At 36.7% G+C, this 5,654-nt stretch overlaps 1 long non-coding RNA gene across 1 annotated transcript in view; it reads left to right on the forward strand.

Annotated features, from left to right (window-relative positions):
- The window catches only part of LOC110450552, a 3,138-nt gene extending 1,311 nt beyond the window's left edge, over window positions 1–1,827 (forward strand). The window contains exon 2 of the long non-coding RNA XR_002462986.1: window positions 1,452–1,827. This is a non-coding gene — a long non-coding RNA (uncharacterized LOC110450552). The remainder of the gene's footprint in view (window positions 1–1,451) is intronic.
- Window positions 1,828–5,654: the final 3,827 nt, after the last annotated feature.

Below are 5,654 nucleotides of genomic sequence, written 5' to 3' on the forward strand. Positions count from 1 at the left end.
GCTCCCCTTGATGGAGTGGCTTCCCCTGATGAAGCGGTATCGGTCCACTTTAAGGACAGAACACTATGTGTTAGCTCCCCTTGATGGAGTGGCTTCCCCTGATGAAGCGGTATCGGTCCACCTTAAGGACAGAACACTATGTGTTAGCTCCCCTTGATGGATTGGCTTCCCCTGATGAAGCGAATATGAGACGAATTGTAAATTGGGGCTCAAGGAGCCATTATAAACACGAATTATAATTTAGAAAATTAAAATGTACACGAAATACAGCTCGGGTTTTAACAAGTTTTGTAATTGGTGTAAAATATACAGCATTTGTCCGTTACCAGCAGATGATTCGTATGTGGCATTGTATCTGAATTCGCTGTTGAAAAAACAGTGTTCTGTGTCGATCATAGACGAGGCTGTTTACTCTATAGGTTGGGTACACGATATTTCGGGGTATATTAATCCGTGTAAATCTACGTTGGTTAAAAACGTACAGGAAGGATCGCATAGAATTATAGGGAGTCGTACCGTTAAGAAGGAGCCTGTGACGGCCGGAGGTATTAGCGTCTTTGGTAAACGAGTTCGGAGGGCCGAAAGCTAGTTGGCAGACTTACGTACTGTCAGTATTTGTGTTATAGGATTTGCAGGGTTTCTTAGATATAGTGAGATAAGTAAAGTACGGAGGTCCGATGTAGATTTTTGTGATACATATACGAAGATTCGCGTTCGAGAGGGAAAGACGGATTTGTATAGGGAAGGAGCGGATGTCATAGTCGCAAAAACGAATAAAATTTACTTGTCCAGTGGGTATCTTGAAGAGAGATTTTGTAAAGGCAGGGATTATCGATATTTCTGAGGATTTCATATTTCGGAGCCTGACATTTTGTAAATCAAATAATGTATTCAAATTGAGAGGTAGTACACCTCTTTCGTACACCAGGGCCTGGGAAGTAGTGTTAGAAATGTTCGGGAAACTAGGATTGGACTCTAAAAAATATGGATTACATATATAGTCTCAGGGCAGGAGGTGCGACGGCGGCAGCGAAAGCCGGAGTGTCGGACCGACTCTTCAAAAAACACGGACGTTGGCGGACGGACAAGGCAAAGGATGGGTATGTAAAGGATGACATTCTCGAAAGAGCCACTGTCAGCCAGAGCCTTGGAATATAACAGGTAATATATATTAATAAAAGCTCACTCTCATCTTTATGTTTCGAAAATGATTTACCGTCGAAGGCCACTCCCATACATAGGTGTTGAGTTTTTTTATGTTAAATGCTTTATGTTCGGTTGAACGTAGTGAATTAGAATCATAAATGTATTTTTATTTTTATTTTTATTTTTTTTTTTATTTTTTCACAAGTTTTATTGATATATAAAACAACAACAACATAAACGTCCACTCACTCACCAACATTGTGATGCCATTACCTCAATCATCATCATCCTCCTCCTCCTCCTAGGTAGCTATAGCCGCGTGAGGCGGCACGGGTAACGTGTAACTGCACGAGTTACAGGTGCGACACGGGTGTCTATAGAGTATTAAAGGTGGTTTGAGGGTAACATGGTCATTCGAGTCTTGACGGTTCATCAACTCACTTCAAGACATTATATTTTCTTTTGTTAAATCATGCAATTATGAAATTTCCCTGTTTTCCTTGAGACAGGCATGGACTTCAGGGATGATGCCGGGAAGAGAATTCCTAGAGTCGGGCCAGGATCCGGATTCAGGAGGGATGGAGAAGGGAGAATGGAAGAAAGATCGGGCACGTGCCCTTGTATTTCATGTATACATTTTTCCTGTAATAAAATGATTGACCGTCGAAGGCCACTCCCATACATAGGTGTTGAGTTTTATATGATAAATGCTTTATGTTCGGTTGAACGTAGTGAATTAGAATAATAACGCTTTTTCTTCACGTCTATTTTCTATATTGTTTGTCTTCACAATTATAACCATTACTATTATCCATATGTTGTAAAGCGCGGTAGAGTAATTTTACAAATTATATAGGGCGCTATATATATGTTGTATATTATTATAATGTTGTATTATTATTGTTAGTTCTCCATTTTAGCATCGTTCTTGCTTTACTCATATATACTATTATACGCCTATTTACCAAGCCCGCTCTGGAACGAGTCGTTTTGGTCGTTTTTGTTTCGGTGTCCTTTTTTCCTGTATTTTCACACGTTTATCCTAGACCAACCTTAATTTTGAAAGACTGGGTTTTTTTCGTATTCAACAACAATAGTTTCTTTATGAAGGCAGTACCATGCCCGCCACTAAATTTTATATGGTTTTATTGTTTATTCTTATTTTTAATGTTGGAATACGCTAAGCAAAGAAGAGTTGTCGTCCGTGACTCAAACGGTGTTCGGTATTTAACACTGGTTTGTCATTTCGACAGCCAACTTAACCTAATATTTATAAATATATGCAATCTTATTTATTTTATATAATCATACTTTTTCTTTGTAGACAGGTTTTATGTTAAAAAGGACAGTGACATCAGCAACGCATCCGTATAGTATTTGTCACTATAGAACCGAGTAGTCTACGCAAAACAGAGAATCTCACTATATAACCGAGTAGTCTAAGCAGGACAGAGAATCTCACTATAGAACCGAGTAGTCTAAGCAGGACAGAGAATCTCACTATAGAACCGAGGAGTCTACGCAAAACAGAGAATTTCACTATAGAACCGAGTAGTCTAAGCAGGACAGAGAATCTCGCTATAGAACCGAGTAGTCTACGCAGAACAGAGAATCTCACTATAGAACCGAGTAGTCTACGCAGGACAGATAATCTCACTATAAAATTGGACCTAGCAAACTCGATCTTGTATGTCAATACGTATCTGTAAAAATGATTGTGTGACTTGATTATCTCATCAACATTTAAGTCACCACCCAGATAACATTTCTGGATAGATCCACACATGTTTTAAAAACATGTAAATTAATTATCGTCGTTATACAGAAAGCATATTACTGGCCTTTCTTGTATACGTATCAATATTACTTTGTTGTCAGGAAATTCATAACAATTCAGCATACTTATTTTCTCTGCATCATTAACGTACAACAAAACACAGCCTCCTGCAAAACTTCTTTAAACTCTTAAATGAGAATGGAAACCATTATTTCTCAGTTCATATGTAGGGACCTCAGCATCAAAACTGTAACCAAAACATCGTGTTCATCTAAAACGTTTTCTATATATACTAGTATTCAAATACACTCCTAATATTTAAATGATAAAAAAGGAAAGCTCTTCAGACCACAGGCCAGAGTTTGACTCAATATCCATATCTTGTAAAATTAATAACAGTTGGATATGGAGAAATTAATTAGAATATAGTTCATAAATAAGTATTCATGTGTATCAAGTTTATTTTGAGAACACACTTCATATATAAAAAAAATGGCAAAGTATGTTACGAATGAGTATAGATATTTCAATTAACATTTACCATTGGTTTTGGAGTAGAAACGTCATGTACTAGATATATTTATTACATAAATGTTAAGCTATCACAAAAAAAAATCCTCATTTGACCTCATCATCGCTACATGTAAACCACAGTAACAATTCAAATTCAATATTGACAGAATGACTTTACAAAAAATATATTTTACTTTTCTAAGACCCCTTTTAGAATATGGTGATGTAATACGTGCCAATATACCGATTGGACAAAGTCAATTATAAGAAAATATACAGCTTGAAGCAGCCAAAATGGTTACCTGGGCCCCTTAACTAACTAGTCATGACCGAATTTATTGAGAATCTGGCTGGGATCCTCATTCTGTAGGAAACATAAAATCATACAATTCCATAAGATTGTCCATGGTCAGTGCCCCTCCTATCTAACTAACATACTTCCTGCTCGTCATTCTGACTTGCACATTTACAATACTAGACACGCAAATACTTACTGCCAAATACACTGTAGAACCTAGCTTCACAAGGATTCTTTCTTACCCTCTTCTATTGACCTATGGATGTGTCCAACATTTCATTAACCAGTCGAAACGACTTTAAGTTTGAAGATCTCAATTTTGATTCCACGTATGTTTACATGTGGTATATACTAGGACTCAACTGGGACGGCCCCTGTCAGTATGGATATATATATATATATAAACCATCATAGTCTTGTTTGGTGATACTTTTAATTACACCACGTTACTGTTCACCACTGGATGTCGGAATACTCAGGGGTCAGAATGGTAAGTTTTCATTATACGTAATTCATTTATTGTGTGTTGAATACCTCAGTGACGTGTACAGTCCTCGACATGTGTCCATATCCAAAATATACTCCAATCAGTTTTTTCCTCCCATAATGCATTAAATGTAATGTACTCCCCTATATCTTTTACCCCCAACAATTCTCCATATACTTATATCTATTTGCATAATATTCGTCAGTGCCGTCCAATTGCCGTTTTACAAACGAAGGAGACGGATTAACATAAGTACTTTGTACTTTTTTTCGAATCCTATATCTATGTATATGGTGTTTGCATTACTGTAATATTATACCGATACTAAAATAAAGTTTAAACTGAACAACAACAAAACACCAGTAACTATTTTATCTCCATCACAATCCTTTATCATATTTTGTTTTTTTTTCGTGGACAAACAAGGTCTTTTTGAAAATTCAAGGTTCTCGTGTCAACAGCCGTAAATTCAAGACATTATCAGATATATCTAAGGAAGAAGTAGTCTTTATCGTTTTTCCAAACGAAGTACTGATTTTAATAATGTGACTTCTGTACTTTATAAACTTTTCGCAAATACATTGGTATAAAAAATGTAAGCTTGAAAGCAGACAGCAAATCGCTTTCCAGTGTTTCTGTTACCTCCCTTTTTACACGTGCCATTCCATTACAAATTCTTGCGGTATTCTCTAGCAACAGCGTAATCTAAAGTTCCTCAAACGCATCTAGATTTCTTAAACTTTAATTCATTCAAACATTAGGAAGAGTAAAAATGACCAGCGTACGGATAGGTGCTCACTCCAGAGATATTTTGAAAGATTATTGATCTTCGGAAAGATTCATAAAACTGGGGAAACAATTAAAACAACCGGAAAAGATTTCTTTCTTGTTATTACACAAGACAGAACATGCATGATGGATGATATGGAGACAACATGAAAAGGGCCTAATTGATATTTCGACCACTTTCTATTATAGACATCCGTCTGGAAGCAACGTGAACAGAATGGACAGGAAATTACAAAAGTGAGTTTGTACCTCCTATATCTTACATTGCGAGGCCGTCCATGGTTGTGATAACAGAATTGTCCTTAGGTACTGGACTTTTTAATCTATCCAACGTGAGTCCCGACAAAACTTTTGATTCAGTGCCATGAGCTCCAAACTCTTTCGAGGTGTCAGAGCAAATTGGCTATTTGGTCGGCTTTATTAAAGGTTTTCTTCCTAATACATAGTTCAGGCTTAAGGTCACACCTTCAGTTGGGAAGTTCAAGGTACAAAATTAATTTCAAACATATTTATCCTCTTAAAGTGGAGAGATCTCATTAGACATAGGCAGTAATTAGCGTTTGCACGTTTTGTAGTCATTGCTTAGGATCTGGTAATGTATTCAGCATTTGTAATAACAGGATTCTCCACCAATTATTATATAC

Source organism: Mizuhopecten yessoensis, unplaced genomic scaffold (assembly GCF_002113885.1).
Source record: "Mizuhopecten yessoensis strain PY_sf001 unplaced genomic scaffold, ASM211388v2 scaffold5315, whole genome shotgun sequence".
Taxonomy (NCBI): Eukaryota; Metazoa; Mollusca; class Bivalvia; order Pectinida; family Pectinidae; genus Mizuhopecten; species Mizuhopecten yessoensis.